This window comes from Pan paniscus, chromosome 5, assembly GCF_029289425.2.
Source record: "Pan paniscus chromosome 5, NHGRI_mPanPan1-v2.0_pri, whole genome shotgun sequence".
In the NCBI taxonomy this organism is placed as follows: Eukaryota; Metazoa; Chordata; class Mammalia; order Primates; family Hominidae; genus Pan; species Pan paniscus.
In genome coordinates this window covers 39,981,033-40,006,568 of record NC_073254.2, presented here as the reverse complement: position 1 = coordinate 40,006,568, position 25,536 = coordinate 39,981,033, and the positions used below count along the sequence as shown (strand labels likewise).

Sequence of the window (25,536 nt, the reverse complement as noted above, 5' to 3'; positions counted from 1 at the left end):
AAAAAGACACGCTGTGATCCCAATAATAAATGCACAACCACCACAGAACACATTGTACATAGAATGATGATACTTCATATTTAGCTTCTAAAACTAAGCTAAATGATCAGTATTCTTGGCCACAATGATCATATAATAAAATTGTTATAGTAAGATATTTCTACAGTGCAATGCCTTCATTCACATGATAGCTATTCCCATCTTTGAATCCTTCTCAAGTTGTTATATTACTTAAATTGCATATACACCAAGTACACCTGTTTTGCAGTGCATTCCCAGGCATTATTTCTCAGAAATGCATGGTACACATTTCCACTGCTTGCTACTTAGTACTCACTTCAGCAATATATCACTTCTTTATAATAAAATGGCTCTATATGCCCTATCATAGAGTATGGGGATTCACCAAATCATTTTTCCCCCTTAGAAGCATTGCTTGACCTGGGTAAAGAAAGTTCATAATGACCACTTTATATATACCTTATGATATGCTTTGTAAGTATTGCAATGTTTAAGTATAATAGGAAACATCTTACTTAATTTTCTAATTTTGACTCTTCTTTATCTATAGCATGTTTTCTAACCCCACCCCCAAAACAATAGAAAACTCTATATATTTTTTATGCATCACATAAAAGTAATGCTTCTTCTACCTGTATATTCCCACTTCTTTTCTGTCTACTTATATGCTTTTTATGCGTCACATTCAAGTAATACCTCTCCTACCTTTATATTCCCACTTCTTTTCTACTGTCTACATAATATGACCAGAAACAAAAGTATAAGCCAATTACAATGCTTCACCCAGAAATGAAATCTATCTTTTACTCTACAGAAGAAATATTACAGTCAACATAACACTGTCTGCTAGTGTTTTTAAGACCACAGCCAACACACAAGACAAACTCTGCTCACAATTTTGCTCAGAAATGGTTGGCCCACGCATTAGACAAGCTAAGTTTATTCTTAACCAATATTAATTTTTATTACCAAAAAGTTATTTTAAAATGCGTGTGAGGTACTTCTGTGGTACTCCTTATACGGACAAAACCAGTAAGAAAAGCAGCCCAACCTGTCAGGCTAAATGCTCACAGCCAGCTCAGTTATAACTGAAAAGATTCATCCTGCACTAACATAAAATCATAAAATGTACGATTTCAAACTCTGAGATAATCACACCTAGAAAATGCAACTGAAAGTAATGTACCTGCCATACTGCATTATTTCCACCTTATTGATTAAAGTTGAAATAGGTGTGCTAACTTCATTGAGCATCTACTTGCTGAAAAGGCACTTTTAACTTAAGAAAGTAGTTCAAGCTTCTTATTTCATTAACCACAGAACTACAGGTTGTTTATACTGAGAAGCTTATCCCTACTCATGATGGAGTAAACTGCAGCTTTTCAAGGCTTATTAAAATTAAAGAATTGGAATCATAACTCCATAACACTCAAAAAAATGTGTTTTTTTATTTTTGTTTTCTTTTTGACACAAAATTTCACTCTGTCCCCTAGGCTAGAGTGCAGTGGCACAATCTTGGTTCACTGCAACCTCTGCTTCCCAGGTTCAAGTGATTCTCATGCCTGAACCTTCCAAGTAGCTGAGATTACAAGCATGTACCAACACACCCGGCTAATTTTTTTGCATTTTTACTAGAGATGAGGTTTTGCCATGTTGGCCAAGCTGGTCTCGAACTCCCGGCCTCAAGTGATCTGCCCGTCTCGGCCTCCCAAAGTGCTGGGCTTACAGGCATGAGCATCTATGTACTTTTCAACTGTTTTGAGTTTTTGTGGTATAAATTCATGAATCTGAAACTTCAAGTGCTTTCAAATTGTAGCAAGGAAACAGAACCTGACAACAACCATCTAAGTGGTAGGAAATTCCAGTTATCTAATTAATTATGTTTATTTTAGAAGTGAATCCTCCTGAGAAAAAATTCATTCAAATCACAGAATTTCCTCAAACCTTACAGGGTGCCAAAAAAAAAAAAAAAAAAAAAAAAACACAATGACTTCTGCTGAGCCTCAGAACACAGTCTCCATCCTACCCCAATAGTTAACCCCACTAAAAGTAGCCATTCTGAAGTTAAGACCCACACCCACCTGCAAGGTGAGAGCTGGAAGTAAAGAAAAGGCTGCCGTTTAAGGGTTCCGGAAGAGGATTCTGTTTTTCCCACCATCATTCACTAAAGACTGCACAAAGAGCATCCGTCCAGTCCAAAAGAAGGTCTGCTGGACAGACCACAGATTGCCAGGGTGCCTGCCTGCTAAACACAAATTAATGACTAATTCATGAATTCAAGAAAACACCATACAAGACTCTAGCAGCAAAAAAGCTCAATTAGCTGAAAATTAAACAGCACCCAACACCTGTGATGTAGCTTCCCAAGATAAGAACTTGGCTGCCAGAGGGCATTAAGAACTAAGGGCACTAACATATGGGCTATACGGAAGGGAGAAGCGCCAGGAAAAATAACCTTGTACATCTTTCCGTGCTGGGACCTTGTACTAAATTGAGAAAGTATTTTCAGCTGAGTTACTTGGTGAGGTTTACACCCTAACCACCTAGAATCCTTGCTGCTCCCAGATATTCCCTCTCTTTAAACCAAATCTCTGGTTTTTCAAACCCACTTCTACTTAAGCATTCAACTAATGAAATGGTAAGGACTGTAAGAGGACTTGAGCAAACTCACTGAATGGCTGACACAGAAGTCTTAGAAGGAGGAAAGTCCAGCCAAAGGAACCTCTTTCTTGTACTATAAGCTAGGGGCATTTTGCGGGAGGAGTGTAAGTAGCAGGGCAAGCAGTGAATGAACAACTGTGTAAAGACATGGCTCACCCTACACTGCCATAAAAGATAGTCAGCAGACAAGACGGAAAAGTTCCAGAGATCTGTGGCACAGTAATGTCAATAAACTTTACTGAACTGCACAATTAAAAATGGTTAAGATGACAAATTTCATGTGGTTTTCTCTTTTTACCGAATTAAAAAATTTTTAATTGAAAGATATTTAGCAGAAACAGCTCTCAGGCATTTATTCTGAGAGGTTTCTTTGGTTGGTTGGTTGTTTATTTTTCTTTTTCCAAACAGGGTCTTGCTCTGTCACCCAGGCTGGGTTGCAGTGGTGCGATCATAGCTCACTGCAGCCTTAAATTGCTGGGTTCAAGTGATCCTCCCGCCTCAACCTCCAGAGTAGCTGGGACTACGCAACTACTCTGGACTGCTACGCAGTAGCAGGTGCGCACCACCACACCCAATTAATTTTTTTTCTTTTTTCATAAAGACAGAGTCTCCCTATGTTTCCCAGGCTAGTCTTAAACTCCTGGCCTAAAGCGATCCTCCAGCCTCAGCCTCCCAAAGTGCTGGAATTACAGACATGAGCCACCTGTCCTTACTCTGAGGGGTTTTGAGGCACTTAGTTATTTGTAAACTGGATTGAAAATAAAGGTAATCAGGAGGAAAGTAGTATTCCTGGTGTCTAGCCCAAGACATAGAGGAAAGATTAAGGGCAGTCAAGCCACTGAGAGTTCCTTCTTGGCTCATTCATGTGATTATAATATCAGAAGCTTCTAGTATATTTATGGTGACTCTAAAGTCCTATGTAGGAAACCAAAGGGCTTGGGGGTCCCAGAGGTCACATCTTTTTATTTTACTAATGGCCTCGCCTTTGGACTGTGGCTCTAAAGAGCTACCCAAGGAGAGGGTATTATGTTCTAGATGTACATCCCTCCAGAATATTTGGAAGAGGGTCTCTGTCAGTAGACTCGCCAGCTTGATCAGGATGACTTTTCACTGACATCTATGAAAGTGTGGGAGTGACTGTCCAGGTGACTCTCAGGTCAGCATCACACTGGGTCTATAAGCAGAAGCTTTGGGGGTCAAATTTCACTCACTGTAAGAGAGAACTGTTGGAATGGATATAGATCTGCAACAAAATTAGACTCCCTCCCAAAGCAGTGGATTATGTCACCAGAAATGTTGGAAAAGTCTTTGATGAGGTCAGGCTGGGCTTAATTCCTTCCCAACTCAAGTTTCTGTGGTCTATTAGCTCAGGAATGTGTTTGGTTACAAGTAAAAAAAACTCAAACATTTTTTATCTTTTCACTTCACCACCCTTAGCATGCTGACTTTTATCTTCATGTTTGTTCCCTCTTGGTCACAAGATGCATGGATATTCTACCTCCAGGCTCAAGCTCATGTTGAAAGCAGAAGAAGCTGAAAACATGAAGGGGCAATCCTCTCTCATGGAAGCATAATTTTCCTAGAAAGCCACAGCAGGGCAAGTATGGTGGCTCACTCCTGTAATCCCAGCACTTTGGGAAGCCAAGGAGGGAGGATGACTTGAGGCCAGGAGTTCAAGACCATGTTGGGCAATATAGCAAGGCCCTGTCTCCACAAAAAAAAAAAAAAAGAAGAAGAAAAGAAAAAAAAATTTAATTAGTCAAGTGTGGTGGTACGCAACTATAGTCCCAGCTACTCGGAAGCTGAGGCAGGAGGATCACTTGAGTCCAGGAACTGCAGGCTGCAGTGAGCTATGATCACATCACTGCACCCTAGCCTAGGTGACAGACAAAATACTGTCCCAAAAAAGAAAAGAAAGCCACAGCAGACCCTTCCACTTATATTTAATTGACCAGAACATATCATATTGCTACCCCTAGTCCAGAGTTTCTCAGCCTTGGCACTATCAACATTTGGAACCAGACAACATTCTTATCTGTGGATTATCTATTTTTATCTGTGCATTATCAGCATCCCTGGCCTCTACCCCATAGATGCCAGTAGCACCCCATTCCTAGTTGTGAAAATCCAAACTATCTGTCTCTAGACACTGCCAAATGTCCCCTGCAGGGCAAAACTTCTAACGGAGAAGCACTCTTAGACTAATCCCTCCAGAAGCTAAAATGAAAAGGGTAGTGAATGGTACAGGGTCAGCCAATAGACACTGTCAGTAGCAAATTCTCTATGTCTGTTTCTTAAATGTCTAGTTCATAAATTTTTCTTAATGAGCTTACTCACTACCATGCTAAGTATGTTGAAGAATCTAAGAGAAACGTACAAAGTGCCCTCATCTTAGAAGTACTAACAATAAAATTTGGAAAATCAAGATTGATGCACAAGAAACAATCAGAAAAAAATACATTATAAAAGGCTAGCTAAGCCATAGAGACAAGCAAGACATCCTTCAGCTGGCTCAGAGCAGTGGGGATAAGAGCACGTAGCATGCAGCCTAGAGTCCTTAATGAAAATGTCACTTCAGAGGTAGAACTTGTGTTTGAAGACTAGAAATATTTAGACACATGGCAAGAGATCAGGAAAACAACATAAACAAAGATCAGGAAACAAGCACTGTTAAAACCTCAAGATCTACTCTGATAGACCTGGGTTCTAATCTGAGACTTTGGGACAGCATTTACCCTGTCTGCACCTCAGTTTTATCATCTGAATAATAGGGATAATAACACATCTCTCCTAGGATTGTTGACTCAAAAGAGAACAAATCAATTACAAGAGCATCTAGCACACAGTAAGCAATCAGTTGTTAGCTTCTATTATTACAATTATAGATATCATATTATTTAAGAGAATCATAATTTACGAAGAGGGGTCATCTATCAGGAATCAGAGAATTCTTACTAGAGAGCAGCTGTCATATCCTGAGCAGGACAGCCAGGACCTACAGTTGGTGGGTAAAGCCAGGCTCGTGATGGCCAAAAGATAACAGCTGAGATCCAGGCAGGGCGGCAGGAGAAGACACACAGAAGCAACATCCACACCTACAACAGGTGGTGGCAGGAGGGGTTGACTAGAACCTGTGGATGAAATCAAGTGAGCTTCATGGCCAGCAGCCATGGTCAGGTTAGTAATAAGACTGTAGTTATCAAGTGACTTTAGCTCACAAAGCATTCTTACATATACTATCTGACTGATTTGGATATAACAAGACTGTCCATAGGTAAGAGAGAGCTACTCCAGCAAGACAGTTTTTTTAATTATTTGAAAAGTCACCGCCAAGCAAAGTAGCAGGAAGTGGGAAATATAAGACTTGCCTTCTATTAGTACAAGAGACATGAGTGTGAAGCAGAGAATGACACCCGTAGTGTCTTTCATAGACACAGAGAAAATAAATAAGCTTTAAAAAACATTTACCAATCTGTGCACTCTTACATGTTAGCAGGCCTCCAGTGGGCCTTCTGAGTCCCAAGTTCCCAGCTTCCAAGTCTCAATTCTTTTATGATCAAGGGAGAAGATAAAGTCCACTCAAAACTATCTTCATATTTTTCCTGTCAAGGTTTCTCTAGTAGTTAACTTACACAGACGTTCCCCTGAGTTATACACATTAGTCGTATATTAAGTTTAATAAGTTCCACAGCACATAATAAAAGCCTGAAGACACATAATAAAAGTTTAGCCTCACCTCAAAAAAAAAAAAAAAAAAGTATCCTACAAGTACCTGAAAACCACAAAGAGAAAGAGCAAGATGACCAGGTTGATGGTCCCCATGGCATGGCTTTCGTGACTGCTCCCATCCTCCATTGTCCAGTTCCTGTTATCTAGGGTCATTTATGTAGTCACCTATAGATGAATACTTTTTTTTTTTTTTTTACTGTATCCAATACATGTTTTCAACTTCTGTGAGAATTCAAGGTGCCAAACGTTTTCTTAAACATTTAGTCCTTGCTGGGTTTTGATAAATATTGAACATCAGGAACAAAAAGAGACTGATACAATAAAAACCTATGCCATGAAACTAGTGAATAGAAAAAAAATCTATTTATTATAAATGGCTTCTGATAGACCCAGTATCACACCACAGAAGCAAAAAGGAGCCGTTTCCTGATTTTGGGGGCAGACTTAACTCCTAGCACAGAGAAGTGCTGAATAAGATTTTTTTTTTCATACTGTCAGGAATAATAATCATAACACTGGGCACTTTACATATGTTATTTTCCACAATCGTCATTCACTGGGGTGCATCATCATCGTCCATTATTTATAGAGGAGGACAACGAGGCTCAGGGAGGTTAAAATAATTGACCCAAGGTCAAGTATCTGGGCTGGAATTCCAAGTAGCAACTGTTTGACTTCAAGTCCCTTGTTCTGAACCATTGTGTAACACTGCCACACCATGAATACAATGAAGGAAGTGAAAAGGCAACCTCGCATCCAACTGAATGCACCAAAAACCCTAAAGTGAGCAGTTAAGAATAAACTTTATTAAAGGCAAGAGGTGTGAAAACAATTTACGATTTTCAGTCTCTCCACATTTGTTCTTTGTACTTTGGTTTACCAAGATCTAGACAACAGGCTGCTCACCCTTTCTTACCATCAAATACAGCAGAATCTAGAGCAGCTCTGTCCAATAGAAACAGAGTATGTGCTGTGTGTGGAAGTTTAAATTTTCCTGTAGCCACCTTTTTTAAAAAGATGAAAGTACCTTTAATAATATTTTATTTAACCTCATATATCTAAAACATTATCCTTTAAGCATGTAATCAATATAAAAAAATTATTAATGAGACATTTTTACATCCTCTGTTTCACAGTAGGTCTTTGAAATCTAGAGTGTATTTTATACTCACAGCACATCTCAATGTAGACTAGCATATTTCAAGTGCTCGGTGGCCATATGTGACTAGCAGCTACCATAGAGGGCCACAAAGATCTAGACCCTTAAGAGTTACACATACATACAACACCCCTTTAATAATCTCTTCCATGTTTCTATAATGATCCAAAGAGGGAGTGCTCTACTCTCGTTTCTATGCTTACACACTTCTGGAATGAAATTACAGGGATACCATCCAATGAATGCCTGAAATTCCACCATGGTAGCTTACACTCAATTCTTTAAATATACTGTGCTTCAAGTTGTGTTTAAACAAAAATGCCCCAAAAGGGGGAATACTCTAAGCTAATATCTGTCTATCATTAAACCTTAGGTTACCTGAAGGGAACAGATAGCACATCCAGGGAGAGCCAGTAGGGGCACAGAAGACAAAAATCAGATGGCTGACTTTTGGCAAACCTCATCTCAGATTCTATTACAAGTCCCTGTTCCAAATTCCCTCTCTCCTCAATAACTTTAAAGGAATTACTTCAATAACTCCTTGTCAAGAATAACTATTATCAAGAAACACAAACAGGAAACTACTGGGGCTTCTCTGATTTTCAACCTAATAACTTGAGGCAAACACTGCAAACTCAAATGCCCACAGGAACCCAGGCGGGCCCCAAAAATGAGAATAAAGGGCCAAATGAGCCTGTGACCATCTGAGGAGGCAGCCTTGACCCCAGCCCAGGAGCCCATGCCTGGTGAGATGGTGGCCCCAGTGCTGCAGGTCATCTGATTTATCAAAATAAGTCACAAATCTGGATTTTCAGGCTTATCACTTGATTTTTACCATTAGTAACTACAAGACTTTAGATAACCACATACAGGTAAACAGGAAGGGACTACAAAGCAAATGCAGCCCCAGGCACCAGTCTGCAAACTCTAGTATTTGAGGGACACAAGCAAAAATACTAAGAATAGGCCTAGACCTGGAGGGGAGTTAATACTGCATCCTCTTTCAGCTATCATCTTTGCTGCCCAAAGAAGCCAAAACCATGCCTGCCCAGCTCTCTCTTAGACCGAGAGGAGCAGACAAAGGCCAGACAAGGCGAGGTGGCTTTCTGCCACTGTGCTGGTCCCCCGAGGCATTTCCATTTATCAAATGAGGGGGCTGGTGGAGGCTGGACATGGTGGCTCACACCTGTAATCCCAGCACTTTAGGAGGCTAAGGCGGGCGGATCACGAGGTCAGGAGATCGAGACCATCTTGGCCAACATGGTGAAACCCCATCTCTACTAAAATTACAAAAATTAGCTGGGCGTGGTGGCATGTGCCTGTAATCCCAGCTACTCGGGAGCCTGAGGCAGGAGAATAGCTTGAACCAGGGAGTTGGAGGTTGCAGTCAGCCGAGATTGTACCACTGTACTCCAGCCTGGCAACAGAACAAGACTCCATCTCAAAAAAAAAAAAAAAAAATGAGGGGACTGGTTTAGATCAGGGCAGTATTGGGAGGGTGGGATCCTTGCCCATGGTGAAGGGCCGCCTCAGGGCCATGTGATCATCCCTGGTGGTAAACACAGGCCTCAGGCAGTGGGAACTACCAATCTTTTAAAGAGAAGCCACAAACATAAATTTTTCTGGAAAACCTTTTAGTCATTAAATTTTGGCAAATTCAAATCACATTTCCAACAGTATATGAGCCCCACAGGGCCACCCGTCTGTAGCCCCTGGATCAGAATGTCTCCCAGTCCCAATAGTCTATCTGCCTTAAACCTATACAGCAGGTCCGTGAATAATGTCATTTCATTTGGTTAATAACACTGATGAGAAGAAAAAGAAATCAATTCCTGACTGGGACCACTGTCTGGTGTAGAGTTTGCATGTTTTCGCCATGTCTGAGTGAGTTTTTCCAGGTTTCTGTTTCCTCCTACATTGCAAAGCCATGCACATTAGGTTCACTGGCATGCCTAACTGTCCCAGTCTGATCGAGAGAGTGTGTGTGTGCATGTGTATGTGCACCCTGCAGTGGAATGGAGCCCTGTCCAGAGTTGGTTCCCACCTTGCGCCCTGCCTGCCAGGATACGCTCCAGCCACCTTCAACCCTGAACTAAAGCAAGCAAGTTGAAAAATGAATGAAGGAAGGAAGGAATTAATACAAATTACTGTCAAATTTAAATTCACCGAGTAGACAATAATCATACAAATACATAACAATAAAGATGAGGTACAAAAGCACTCAGCAAGCTCACTATATTTGTTTTTAAAACGCGTGATGGTAGGGAGGACTCTACAATTTTCACTTTGCAAACATTTACTCCTTGATTTAACCCATCACCAAGATGACTGCTATCACTCGCTGATTCACCAAAAATTGGATAATTATCTTGTTTTCATTTTTTTATTTTTATTTTTTATTATTTTAAGACAGAGTCTAGCTCTGTCACCAGGCTGGAGTGCAGTGGCACGATCTCGGCTCACTGCAACCTCTGCCTCCCGGGTTCAAGTGATTCTCCTGCCTCAGCCTCCTGAATAGCTGGGATTACAGGCACACGCAGCCACGCCCAGCTAATTTTTGTATTTTTAGTAGAGATGGGGTTTCACCATGTTGGCCAGGATGGTCTGGATCTCCTGACCTCGTGATCCGCCCAGCTCGGCCTCCCAAAGTGCTCGGATTACAGGCGTGAGCCATCACGCCCAGCCTATTGCTCTTTCTTAAATGTGTGTATAACTCACATTTATTTCTACGTTTAAGATTAGAAGCGCTTTTAACAGCAAGGCACGGTGGCTTACGCCTGTAATCCCAACACTTTGGGAGGCCGAGGAGGGTGGATCACCAGAGGCCAGGAGTTCGAGACCAGCCTGCCCAACATGGTGAAACCCCATCTCTACTAAAAATACAAAATTAGCCGGCTGTGGTGGTGCATGCCTGTAATCCCAGCTACTCGGGAGACTGAGGCAGGAGAATCGATTGAACCCGGGAGGCGGAGGTTGCAGTGGGCCAAGATCGCACCATTGCACTCCACCCTAGAGTGAGACTCCATCTCAAAAAAAAGGAAAAGAAGTGCTTTAAGTGTTTATATAGAAGTTTGATGATCTTTTGTAACTAGAAATCTGCAGTAGGAACTTAATTGTTGTTTATATCAATGAGCCTGTGGCCAAACTGGTTTCTTTACATGATGTTTCACTTAAAGTCACAGCTTCCAAGACCCTATCGATGACATTAAGTGAGGACTTACTGTACACTCTCATGACTTCACCACAGCATTAACTTAACCTCCTTTCTCTATCCATGTAAGTTTGAAAGTGGTGCTACTACTGATTGTAAGACTAAAAGACAAATGAATAAGTAAAACATGATATCCTGGATGAGAACCTGAAATGGAAAAAGGACATTAGTGGACAAACTGGTAAAAATCTACATAAAGTCTGCAGTTTAGTTAATAGTATTGTACTACTGTTGATTTCTCAGTTTTAATCCATTTACTACAGTTAAATAAGATGTTAACATTAGGGAAAGCTGAGTAAAGGGTATATGGGAACTTTCTAAACTACCTTTGCCATTCTTTCATATATCTAAAATAATTTCCAAGTAAAATGATCTTTCAAAAATTCAAAGAACCATACCCCACTCAAAAATGTTAATTTCACAGTATTTCTTTAAATGAAATGTTTTTGAAAACTTACTAGGAAGCAGAAATATGAATTGCTCTGAATCTTCTTCACTCTGGTTAACTATGACACTAAGGGAAACCAGAAAATACTAAGAGAAAAACCAGAGTGCACCAGCCTGGGTTCTGTCCTTTGCTTTATAGTTACATGCAATAGCCAGTGGGGCAGGAGATCAATGGGCTGTTGGTAAAATATCACATGGCTAAATTTAGGTAGTTGTGATTAAGTTGACTTTGAGAAACTGCCATTCAATTGCTTTTTGCCTATAATATAAATTAGCTTACATTTAGAGGACTGGAGATATTATTTCCCAAACAAGAGAGGTAGAACTGAAGTAATAAATACAAAAGCTGTGGCATGGAATGCTGCAAACTGCACAACAGACAGATATCAGTGCCTCTTAGAGAGGAGACTATTGACATCAATAATGTACGGTCTAAACATTTGAAACAGCATGTTAAGTTGCCCCATCCTTACATCATCACATTTCCAAACAGCCCCCTTAAATCTTTTTTGTTTTTCTAATAAGGCAAGATACATTTAAATAAATAAGCTGACATATTTCCAAATGCATGTAGAGAGAACTGTACCATGAATGGGACTCACTTAAAGCAGCATGAAAAGCTGCAGGAACTCTTCTCTATTTGTATTCTCTCATGCCTAATATTATGCTTTTAAATTAATTTGACACCTGTAATAAATATACTTTAAGAGGGAACATGAAATAAAATAATTAGCTTTATTAGTGCATTGTGGCAAGCAGATTTACAGTGACTTTAAGCCAAAATGTGCCTAGAGCCAGAAATAGTTATTTTTCTCTTAAACAAATACTTATGACCCCCTACCATGACACAAAGTACGCCCTAGTCCCCGGGAATAAGCAATGAGCAAAACAAAGGTCCCTGGCCTTGTGGAACTTACACTCCGGTAGGAGAGAAAAGAGACAAGGAATAAGATAAATCAACAAAACATATACTCTATTAGATTATGCTAAATACTAGAATAATAAATTAGGCAAGGGAGACAGAAAGTGTCAGGAGGGGTGTGGAAAGTTAAGATTGGTGGCCAGGGAAGTCCTCACTGAAAAAGTGACATTTGAAGAAAGACCTGAAGGAAGTGAGGGAGTGGGATAAGGGATCTTGAGGACATGGATAAAGGGCAGGAAGCTGAAGGGAATTCCAGGCAGAGGGAAGAACAAATGCAAAAAGCTCTGAGGTAGACTCAGGCCTGGACTGTTTCAAGAAACAGCAAGACCAGAGGGGGAAACAAGGAAGCAAGTGGGCGGGAAGTGGGAGATGAAGCCAGAGGGTAATGGAGGGCTAGGGCACACCACAGTTTGTCAGTCACGGTAAACACTTCAGCTTTTACTCTGAATGAGATGGGAAGAAGAGTGACGTAATCGGCACACAGCTGATAACAGACTGAAGGGGATAAGGCTGGAAGCTGAAAGACCAGTTAGAAAGATACTCTCCTAATCCAGGTGAAAAATTATGGCAGCTTAGACCAGGGTGATAGCAATAAAGGTGATAAGAAATCAACTCTGGATATGTTTTGAAGATAGAGCCTATAGGATTTGCTGATGGGGTATGTGAGAGAGAGAAATCAAGAATGACACCAGACTGGGCGCAGTGGCTCACACCTGTAATCCCAGCACTTTGGGAGACCGAGGTGGTCAGATCACTTGAGGCCAGGAGTTTGAGACCAGCCTAGCCAACATGGCGAAACCCCATCTCTACTAAAAATACAAAAATTAGTTGGGCGTGGTGGCAGGCACCTGTAATCCCAGCTACTCAGGAGGCTGAGGCACAATAACTGCATGAACCTGGGAGGTGGAGGTTGCAGTGAGCGGAAATCACGCCACTGCACTCAAGCCTGGGCAACAGAGGGAGACTCTGTCTCAAAAAAGAAATAAAAGAAAAGAATGACACCAAATGTCTTCTCTTAAGTAAGTGGAAGAGCAGGATGCTATTAACTGAGATGGGAATGACTGTGGAGGAAGCAGATTGGAGATTGGGCATGTTATGTTTTGAAATGCCTGTTAGACGCATCCCAGGAGAGATGTCCAGCAGGCAGCCAGATGAAGGGGTCTGGAGTTCAAGAGAGAGATCCGGGCTACAAATACGAATGCAGAAGTCATCTTACAGATGATATTTAAAGCACTGAGAGTAGACACGATGAGGAACAAGTACCCTGAAACACTTTGTTTAGAGTTTGGAGCGATAAGGAATTAGCAAAGGAGACTGAGAAAGACCAGGAAAACCAAAAAAATGAGGTGCATGTGTGTCCAAGCAGTCCTGTAAAGAATGTATTTCATGGAGGGGAATTACTGACTGTTAAATGCTGCTGGTAAATGAAGTAAGAAGGGAGTGGGTCCTGACCATGGGCTTCGGCAAGGAAATGCTACCCGTGGCCCCGAAAAGCACAATGCCAGTGAAGTACGGTGAGTTAAGGTGCAAACTTGACTGTGATGGGCTCGGGATAGAATGGGAGGGGAGATGTTAGACCTAATGAATACAGATGACTCATTCAAACGTTCTGCAGTAAAAGCAAGAAAAGAAACTGGCTAGTAGCTGGAGGAGAAATCAGAGTCAAGAGAGGATGTTTTTATTTAATAAGAAAAATAATAACTCATATGCCAGTGGGAATCAGGTAGAAAGAAGAAAATAGATGACATAGGAAAGGGAGGGAAAATTTCATACAGCAATGTCCTTGAGAAGGTATGTGTGGATGGAGATAGAACATCATGCCCAAGGAGGTGGGAGCACGGGCACAGACACAGGCAGGTGGTGGGTGTGCTGGTGGCAGTCTCTACTGATTATTTCTGGGGTTTTTGGTGAAAAAGGAAACAACCAAGTGTAAAGAGACCACGGATGTTTGAACAGCAAGTAGAAAGTATGCAACAGTTGTCTGAGAGAGTGGTGGGAATGAAGAGACAGTGGAAACACAATGAGACTGCCAGGTAGCATCAAGGGCCCACTTAAGATCTGTGATCAGCTTAGAGTGAGACAAACAATATGGTGGTGTGGTTTTCTCCAAGCACATTTGGCCTCATGGGTGCAAGCACAGAACAGGTGAAGAGAGAGAAGGATTTAACCAGAACTGTGATTTAGTCAAGCAAGAATGACCAAGCCTGAGGGGTCAAGGGTGATAAGGATCTATGCCATGGTAGAGATTACAGTGGTTGATCGTGGACTCCAAGCCGGGGAAGGGGAGAAGTGAGGACATGGGGTGAGTGTGGGTCCGTGAAGACGTGATGGATTCAATGGACTGAAAATCCTGGTGGATCAATGGACTATTGAGGTTGCAGGTACCACATGAGGCTTGCAAGAGAAGAGGAAGTGGTGATAAGAGTGCGATGTTTCAAAGTGAGTGATGGAGGCACTGAAGTCACCAGTGATGAGAGGATCAAGATATGACCGTGGGATGGAGTCAACATGAGGACTGAAATCCTGGAGAACTCACAGAAGTAGTGTTGGAGAGAGGGACAGTGAACCAGAAACAAAATTTTTCAAAGAAAGAGGGGAATGACCACGTGGAAGAGCAGAGGACTTGTGACAAGGAGGCAAAGTGGGCCATGCAGAGACCTGAAAGTCAGAGGAGGTGGCGTTTCAGGAGGAGGAGGAGCAGCACTATGAAAATAGCATAGATGAGGCTACCCCAGCTCTACCCATGGTGCACGGGAAAGGTGAAAAAGGGTGGCCACTTGAGACGGCTGAAGGAGGGGCAGTACTGCCAGGAGAGACCCAAGTGTCCAATAAAGCAAGGAGATGAAGGCCATGCTCCCAGACAAGGTGAAGAAGTGGGGGGTTTGCTGATGACTGATGGTGAGCACACAAACTGCACAGTGAAGGGGCTTCATGAGTTCCCTAGGGGAGGGAGGCAGGATTGGAAAAGCTGAAGTAAAGAGGCAAATGAGGATCAGGACACGGGAGTGAGAGATGACACGGGAGTCCAGGCTTCCTATGGTGACTGACATAAACAGGAATAAGACGTGTGATGAGGGTCAAGCAGAGATTGGTGGAGAGGCTGGGAGTACAGAGGTTCCTTGCCAGGAGTAGCATCACAGGGATCCCACTTGACCCCTACTAAGGAAGGTGAATGGCTGAAGAAGGGAGGGAGGATGAAAAGGTACAGACTTATCCCTTGTTCATGGATCAGCAGAGGGACATTTTGTAAAACTGGCTTGTCCAAAAAAAAAAAAAAAAAGCAAAAATACTGATTTTAGCTAACTCTCTGCGTAATTACCTTCAATCCTCTATGTGCAAAATAAATTTAAATCCTCTCTAATCCCTATTCTGCATTTTTTAAAATTATAATTCAAACTACCCAAAATTTCATCAACTCCAGGAGAGTGCATGAAAACACACACCGCTTTAGAGTGATGCACTGGTCACTGGATACTATAAAACACCACATTGGGAAACACCCAGTGAGGTGCATTCTTCTCTAAGTGCAATCTTAAAAAACATCAGAACAAGAAGAAACAATGCTTAGGCTGGAGCGCTTTAGAAGGATTCTTAGAAGGAAGCCGTGTGCTTGTTTTGTGTCTGGAAAATAAGATTAGACAGATAGTTGCATCAGATTTCCTGACAGGATTATTAGAGTGCAGTTACCACAGTAACCAGTAAACTACGTGTGCAGCTGGAGGAGGAGGAAGGTAGAAGGCATCTTTTTCAAAAACAATTAAATCCTATAATTTTAGAGCTGGAAAGGATTTCTAAAAGCCCTGTAGTTGAATCCTTTGCCTAAATACCCTAGACAGTATAAAGTATTTAAATATAGAGAAACTATAAGAAATACCCTTATAAAAATCATCCAAAGAGAAAAATAAGGTGAAAATGAAACTTTTTGGTCATGAGTTGGGAGGTGCTAGAAAACTTAGTAATAATAAGTACATAAAATAAAGAAAGATTTCAAGCCTAACTAGAAAGAGGCAAGAACATACACTTAGCCCTTCCTATATGCTAAGTGTTCCCTTTTCACTAATCCTCACAATAATGTAACACGGTTACAGATTAAGTGTCAGAGCTGGGATTTGAACCCGGGTAGGCCTATCCCAAAATCAATGCTGCCTCTTAGAGACTCCTGATGGCCCAGTCCACAGGTGAGCTGCAGTAAGAAGAGAGCAGCAAGAAAGCAGGTGAGCATCCAGCCTGCCTTGGTCACCAAACAGCTCAGTGACTTAGGGAAAGTCACTCCCATCCTCTCTGAACCCAAATTTCTTCATCTGGAAATGAGACTAAATGACCTCTTCACAAATGGAAAACCAAAGATCCAAATAAATCTCTGGCCTAGTTTCAAAGATACTAAATCACATTCTCAGAGGAAAGCTTAATGATCGAATCACCCCCTGGTGTTCCCATTCCATCTGAACCATTCTTATGCCAAAGTCTCTCCCATCTCACACCTACATTCTTCTAAATGTGGGCTGCCCACTAGCTAATGAACAGACTCACTGCAGCTTTCAACAACTAGCCATAGTAAGCTGCTAGCAACTAGCCCTGAATATTTAAAGATATCAACTTCTTTCAAACAATGCTTCCCAACCTTTTCCGCACCAAAGTGCACCTGTGCCCCCTCCTCCGCCTTTCCAGTGTTATTTCTGTTCTCCATGCTTCCTCACAGATCATCATGGACTTGGTTGAACAATCTGGATCCAAAATGTTCTCAGAACCCTGTGGAGAAATTCTGTTGGGCTAAGAGGCTTAAATTCATTTAGAAAAACTACGTCTGTCTTATTACTTCTCCAACATATTTTTGACATTCTGAGTTTTCTGTTGTTGTTGCTGTTGTTTTGAGACAGAGTCTCGCTCTGTTGCCCAGGCTGGAGCAGCGGTGCAATCTCAGCTCACTGCAGCCTCTGCCCTGCAGGTTCAAGTGATTCTCCTGCCTCAGCCTCCCAAGTAGCTGGGACTACAGGCGTGTGCACCACACTAATTTTTGTATTTTTAGTAGAGACTGGGTTTCACCATGTTGGCCTGGCTGGTCTTGAACTCCTGACCTCAGGTGATCCACCCGCCTCAGCCTCCCAAAGTGCTGGGATTACAGGCATGAGCCACCACGCTCAGCCGGCATTCTGAGTTTTCTATATATAAAAGATAGATAGACAACACGAGTTAAAAGGCTATGCTCTATGACTACCCACAGCCACCATCAGTTCCACTCAGATGCAAATATATTCTTTCCTTATGACTCTGAACACTTCTTTCAACAACTTTTTTTATTGTCTCTGGCACCTTCTGCAAGTCTCAGATCTCTCTGGAATCTGACTACCTCAACTTAAATCCCAGCGCAGTTACTTAACTAGCTATGTAAATGACAGCAAATACCTAAACGCCCAAAGCCTCCCGTTTACGCCTCTGTAAAAGGGCAATAATAATACCATCTACTTCATAAGGTTATCATGAGATCAAACAAGGATGTGAGTGCTTAGAACACTGCCTGACACACAGTATATTAACATGAGCTAAGATCACTGCCAGTCCCTCCTGAGTGTGAGCCTTCTATCTTGTGTGTGCTTCCTTTTAAGACCTAAGTTCATTAGAAAACTGCCACATTGTGACACTCCTTCCTTTTGGTACTTACCCCTTATCTTCCACAAGGGAATCATTTATTACATGGTCAGAATTTAAATATCTCAGAATTTCCTAACTCCTTTCCTGACTTCTGAACTCTGATCTGTCACTTAGCAATTCTTACATGACTTAAAAAAAAAAAAAAAAACCTCCACTGACAGCCTTCTCCAGCTTTCCTTTGTGAGGTTTCTTCTACTGACCCACCATCCTGTACATTGAGGCATTTGGATTTGTCCTCGTAGCATGTAGTTCATGGTCTGCTGATCTGCCCGGAGTAATTAATGCTCCTGTGGCCAACAGCATATATCTCAAAGATAGGTGGCCAGGGTTTGGGGTTCAATCTTACATTATGGAACAAAGCTACATGAATTGGCCTATCTGGGCATTACGTACTCTGCTCTTTGGTCTCTTTAAGTGTCATACCCTAAACCAATGATCCAATATTCTTGGCCTCCAACCAAAAGCAATACATTCTAATCAGATTGTTCTTAGCCATTTATAAACTCCTACAAGCTCAGGGTTGTCAAATAAGGAATATTCTATACCCAAAACGTTGTGACAAAAACACTGGTTCAAAAATAGCAATCATTTTAAAAGGCATTAAGCTACACACTGAACACTGAAGGTTTTAATGGAAATTGACTTTAGAAGTAAGGAGAACCCTCTGCTTCTTTACCACGTGGCTTGAAAAATAAATGACACTCTAAATGAAGGTCTGCCCAACTGGGTTAATTGGGGAGAAGGTCAGATTCAGATGCTCAATCAAATTTCTCTTTTAGTTCTATTTAGAAAATAGTCTCTGACTAGGGTAAGGCTTAAAGAAAACATCTTAAGGATATGGGCAATGGATCTGCAAGAATGGAAAAGTAATAAGGAGCCGAATAAATTACAAAATCGATTATTTCTTCATGCTCGACAACAATGCAGGCAGACTAGGCATGATGTTGGGATCTTGGAAAGTGGGGAGGGGCATCTACAGCCAATTCTATTTTAATAAAATCACCATAACCTCCACTACGTACTGAGTATGTGCCAGAAAATGACTATGTGAAGTATTTTATATTACACCTCATTAATCTTTATAAAGGCCCCAATGGCACAGGTTATTGAGGCTTAACGCAGGTAAGTAACTTGCCCAAGGTCACACTGAGCAGGGTTGGGATTCAAACTCCAAAGCCTTTAATCACTGCCCTGCATCTACACCAGTATCCCTGCATCTGGACACCCACTGCCCAGCCAGAGGCAACCTGACCCTGCTGAGAACTGAAGCTTCTATCTGGTATCCTTGCCAGTACTGGACAGCACAGCCAAAAAGACCACAAATCTGCCTAAGGCCACACTGCTGGGAGATACTTTTGTACTCAAGGAAGAATATCTGAGATATCTACTACCTGAATACCCAAACAAGGAAGAATACTGAAAACTGGACAGACTCCATGATAGGAATCAAAGATCAGCCCAGAAAAGGATTGGGCAGAATTCATAAAAGGAAAAAGATGTCCTTCCCCTGTGCTACATTAAAGAAATAACCTTGTGTCAAGGAAGACTCTAATTGACCCTCCACAAATCTCACTATGGAAGAAAAGAGAAAATAGGGAAAATCTAATCCCACCCTCATACGCTAGTCAGAACCAACTAGTTATCTGCAATGTCCAGAACTCACATATTCAAATGACTTCGCAAGAGGACTCAAATAGCTAAGGACAGGAAAATATTCTCCTTCCCAGGCTAGGCTTATTGGAGATAGTGGGTGTGCATGAGAGAGGTGATGCTACACACCTGTCCATAATACAAGTAACAATTTCTTGATTTTCACGTCCTTGAGTTTGTTGTGGTCATTTTAATTTATTTTATATTGATGGGGACAAAAATGGGAACAAACTAAGAAAAAAATCATGAAAAGGAAATTCTATATTTTTTTCATTCATAGAATGTATACATTTCATCGAAACTATAATATAGCCTTTAGGGGCCCTCTATAGGAGGATTCATGCTGGCAGAGACTCGAATTCAGAAACAATGGGATCACCCTTCAACTCTCAGCATATAAAACTTATGTGCTGGTTCTTTTCATTTTATGTAACTTTCAAAGTACAAAAATAGCACAACCCAAGAAGCAACATTTAAGTGTAAAATCCTTCCATAAACAGAACAACTCATTCATCAAAATAGTCTGTTATAACCAAATCAATGGCCCACTTATTGGAAAAGTGCTAAACACAAAGAATTTCACTGAAATCAAATTTTCTGAGCTGGCTCTATAAAGTAAGTGCAATAATTACATTTGTTCATAAGTAATGACATAATGGCAAAACTACTACCAAAAGTGTAAATTCTCCTAACAAAACTAGTCAAGAAATAAAAAAAAAAGTAGGACCAGCTTTTTTGAGTAAAACATATAAAAGAACTACTAGGACAATCTGTGGTATAATCTGCATGCCATTTCCATCTTATGCACAGAAAATGAGGACTATGATCTGACAAGAAACCTGTGTAAGACAGAGTCTACCAAGGGGCAAAAAGTTCTGGAGACAGAGCTTAGCAGCACACTGTCATAGCAAGTGGAGCACTGTACTCCTGTAACATTAATGACTCAGTATTTGTAACTATAAAATATAGTACCCCTTTTTTTATACTGACACCTTTTATTTTATTATTTTATTTTATTTTATTTTTTTGAGACAGAGTCTTGCTCTGTTGCCCAGGCTGGAGTGCAGTGGTGCAATCTCAGCTCACTGTAACCTCTGACTCCTGGGTTCAAGCGATTCTCCTGACTCAGCCTCTCGAGTAGCTGGGATTATAGGCATGTGCCACCACGCCTGGCTAATTTTTGTATTTTCAGTAGAGACGGGGTTTCGCCATGTTGGCCGGGCTGGTCTTGAACCCCCGACCTCAGGTGGTCCACCCGCCTCAGCCTCCCAAAGTGCTATGGAAGAAGGGGGAAGATAGGGAAAACCTAACCCCACCCTCATACGCTAGTCAGAACCAGCTAGTTAGTTCCTAAAGCCAGATTACAGGAGTGAGCCACCATGACCGGCCACTAACACCTTTTTGTTAAAAAATGCTTTTCATATCTTTAACTGAGCCAAAATATTAGTCGCTAAATGAAGAATTTACAAAAACTCCTCACTATATCACGTCCACTCTGACCAAACATGATTCTTTGTTAAGAGAACATTTTCTAGTACTTCATTTTACTATGCAACAAAAGAATCATTCACTGCATTGTCTTCATTCCTGGCTGGCCTCATTCACTCCACTTGAGGAGCCTCTGACCCACAACCATCACAATCGCCCTTCACACTTGTGTTTTCTCTATAGCACCTTTCAGAGAACACCACCATACAGTTCAGATGTCAACGATGCCATTATGCACACGGATCTTTTCGAGGATGTTGGCTGGTTACACCATTGTGTGATAAGACAATTAACTTGACATTCAATATTTTAGAGTTGGTGTAGATTTCATATTTCTCCCAACATCCTTATGTTATATAGAGGTGAGATCATCAAGGTTAGAAGACATGTGCCCGATTACCGTAATACAACTAAAGAAACAGAAATGTACAAAGAAGTCTCATAGTTCACAAATGTTAAATGGGTCTTATGCAATCCTCAGGAAATGATACTCAGTGCGAATATATGGGAGAAAATACTGGAAGCTCAACCATCAACATTTGAATTTTGAACAGATACAGGGCTGATTTGCAATAAGATACTTATTAACTTGGAAGGAGAGCTGTATGGCAATAAGGAAGTAGAGAAATGCATTTGGCTATCTCTACTTTGTTTTAAGCACTAACAAATGATAAGCATTAGTTTCCTTCAGCCTCATGACATCATACTCCAACATAATATATGCCCTGACAAATAAGTACTACACTTATTCAAGCAGGCATATAGTTTAAACACAATATATTTATGTTCAATTGATACGCTGTCTTTTTAAAGGGCAACTGTGCCAAAACTATAAATGTTAGTGGAAAGAGAATTTCAAAATGAAATTCCAAACGGCTTGTGACTCTGAGGAAAATATAGATTTTAAAGTTTACAGATATATACATTGCTCCTTAAAGGGTACATCTGAAAACCTAATTGAAATAAATCATTTTCTGGAACAAAGCAGGGCATAACTTAATAAACACTAAAATAAGTGTTCTGTGTTTACTGACTTTTTGTTTCACTTATTCACGTAAGCAACATTTATTGAGTGCCTACCATGTCCTATGTACTATAAAAGGGGCCTGAGGGTACAAAAATGGAATCAGACTGGTTTTCCAGGCTTAAAAGCTAGTAATACTAGATTGTGAGCAACAGGATGTTCGTATGTGCACTTTCATGAATGATTTACATCCATTAACTCACTTAACCCTAAAACAACCTTAAATACTATTAATTAGAGATGAGAGCTGAAGCCCAAAGAAGTTAAGTGACTTGTCCAGCGTCACACAGCTAGGAGCTGGGTTTGAACCCAGGCAACCTGAGACCACAGCCCACACTCTTCGCTACCATACTGCCTTAGGCTGCTCACAGGGGAGGTGAGTAGAGTACAGTCTGTCACTGGAAGGACTTCCTAGGGAAGCACATACAGAAGCTGAGTCCTAATGGCTGAAATGGGGAGAGGAAGGTATTCTGGTCATAGGATGGTACAACAACATACAAGCATGGAGGGATGAAATCTGTCACTGTCAAGACAGCAAGTAGTTCCTAAAGCCAGAATGAGAAGGGTGCATGCAAACAGGACAGGAGAAACAGCTAGAAAGCGGGGAAGGGGGCAGAAAACAGTACCTAAAATCTGGGGGTTGGGGGAGACATTAAAGTTTTTATTTTTATTTTTTTTCTCCTGGAAATATGGAAGACGGGTGGAAGGGGGATGAACTAGGAAGCAAGTTGTAAAACAATCTAGGGCCTAAACTGAAGTAGTCAAATGGCCGAGAGACTATTTCATTGGGCCAGCACAGTAACAGAGCAGTAACAATGGCCAACACAGTAACAGAGCAGACAGAGATCCCACCAGGAGTGATTAACTTAGACACACATACTCTTCCTATAAAAGACATGTACAATTCCATATAAGGTGAGTTTCATTGCCTACAAATGATGTAGAAACTAGAGACAATAAACAAAAATCTGGATGCCAGCACGGGGCAGGGGAAAGAGCATTGAGCATGGACTCAAGGCTTTAGCGCCCACCCTGCCGCCCCACAGTGAGCACAGCTCACCTGGCCACTCAGGTGCTGCGTTCTCCGAAATTAGTCTAGAAATGGACTGTAAGAACCCTTCTTGTACAGACAGCCTCTGAATACCATTTCTCATTTGGGGACACGTCGGAATTAGTAAAACATGTAAAATATCTCCATCCTATTTCTCTCCTTTATTGGTTTATTTTAAACAATTGTTCACATTTAAGCACAGCTTCAGGAATATCACAAGGAAAATGATTAAAAACAGTACAACTATACACAGAAAATATATCTTTTTAAATATACATTGCATCAAAACGGAAATTGCTTAATAGCATTTTCCAGAATACAGAATTTTTAGAAACCTCATTTCATTTTCATAATTTAACACATCCTTATAATTTAAAGCCAGGAACCCAGAGTGATTATGCATTCCTTATCTTATAACAAAATCAAATCAACAGAGCTGCATGCTTTTCGGGATTTTCACGGATTAACTACCCATCTACAGAGAAAGCCTTAGTAATATACAAGAACTGGAATTACCAGTTGCAACACAAATTGCAATTTAAAACACACACACAGAGATCAGTGCAGATGATTCCCAAGGAGACTTCCTATGCTTCATTGAAAGAAAAAAGCATAACCCCATGCAGGACAGTGAAATGAACAGAAGAGACAGGAAACTGAGTTTTTCCTCCAGACTAGCTCTTATTTGCATGACCTCAAGCAAGTATCTTAACCTATATAGAAACCTTTGTAAAGACAGGCTATTTCCAAGGACAGTAGCAAAGATGAAATGACAGAAGAGGTGTGAAGGGCCTATGGTTTCAGATTGTTACTGTTCATGCTTCAGAAAATGTCACCATCTCCAACAGCTCACTTCCCAACTTTGATCAGATGTAGTCAAGACTGGACAACTAAAGATTTGCCAGCAAATTGCATCCCTTAGATCTGTGAGAAGCTGGCCTTTTCAAAGACCTCAGGTTAACACTGTGCTTAGTAGACCGCCACAGAAGGGGGCTGTTAAAGGTTCATCTCAGAACTAAGACTTTTTTAAAAGAAATCACAAGATAAATATCTACCAACTCAGCAAATGACTAAATAATATACAATTAATTAAAAATTAATAAGAACTATTATATCAAGTACCTAGTTGAAAAGGTTTTAAATGATAACAAAATCTACAATGAGTTATCATCAAGGATCTGGGTCAGTAACAGGGAGAGAAGCAAGAAATGTGGGCATGGAGATTATTTAAGCTGATAACTGCAAATTCCCCCATTTGATTGAGATGTTAATGGTTAGCAGTTGGTAGAAGAAAACAGAATTTATAAAAGCCAAAAAGCAATTTATCCTTTAGACAAATCACCAAGGCATAAGAAGAGAGACAGCCAGGGAGTACAAGTTCACATAACTATAATACATTCACTCTCTGTAAGTAATTAATCAGTATAAGTGAATCCGAATATATTTTTAAGGTAGGGTGGGGAAACCAAGGTACTCTGTGTGTCCAGAATCAGGAAGGCCTCTGGCCCCATGGCCTCCCTGACTCTGTTCCGGATACCTCTGCCTCAGGTAGCCGCTATGAGCTGCAAGATTTCCTAACAAATTTCTCATCTTTAATACCAGGATCACTACTCAACCCTGAGCTACAACAGCCACCAGGGGTGTGTTGAGCTGAGTCTTTGAAGAAAGAATAACCACTTTAAGTGTTGTCCTGCACACACATACACGTGGACTCACAAAACACCAGCAGAGGAGAAAGAATACAGGGAAAGTACATTCTAGGATCATGAAACTTATCATTGGTGTGATGCTGAGAAAATCTCTGAGCCAAAATTCATACCTAAGCATAGATAATATCTGGTACTAACATGTTAAAATACTAGGAGAAGAAAAAAGGCTTTTGTCTCCTTAACAAGCTATAAAACATCAGGAAGTAATGACAGTTATATGGAGCCTACCAGTTTTCCCAGAAATAAAGAACAACTCACCCATCCCCACTACGACTACCAAAAAAAATGACAACCTGTTATAGCATTTCAAGCAATATTTCAAGCTGGGTTCCAACTGAGAGATATTTATAGATGTCCCATTTAAAAACAAAAAAAAAACCTCCACTGTCAAATAGATTTGGGGAACACTGTTTACTAATCCTCCTCTTAAAGAAGCACAAAACATACCTTATTTATTTATTTACACAGTGTCTTGCTCTGTCACTCAGGCTGGAGCGCAGTGGCACAATCTTGGCTCACAGCAGCCTCGACCTTCCAGGCTCAAGCGATGCCCGTGCCTCAGCCTCCCAAGTAGCTGGGACTACAGGTGCACTCATCACTGATTTTTCTGTATTTTTTGTATTTTTTGCAGAGAAGGGGTCTTGTGATGTTGCCCAGGCTGGTCTCGAACTCCTGGGGTCAAGCAATCCACCCACCTCAGCCTCCCAGAATGCTGGGATAACAGACATGAGCCACTATGCCCAGCCGCATATTCATTACAAAGGCTCATCTGAAAAGTTCTGCTGTCAAGAAATTTCTTTCTTTAAATTTATTTG

The 25,536-nt window shown here is 41.0% G+C and overlaps 1 protein-coding gene across 16 annotated transcripts in view; it reads right to left on the bottom strand.

Annotated features, from left to right (window-relative positions):
- Positions 1-25,536, bottom strand: part of CARMIL1 (capping protein regulator and myosin 1 linker 1) — a 340,777-nt gene that overhangs the window by 260,845 nt on the left and 54,396 nt on the right. Inside the window, exon 1 of one of the 16 annotated variants that reach the window (XM_055113240.2) lies at positions 2,103-2,399. The exons of the other annotated variants lie outside the window; for them this stretch is intronic. The gene's annotated coding sequence lies outside the window, so the exon portion shown is untranslated. Of the gene's footprint in view, positions 1-2,102; positions 2,400-25,536 lie in introns of those variants that run through there. 16 annotated transcript variants of the gene reach the window in all.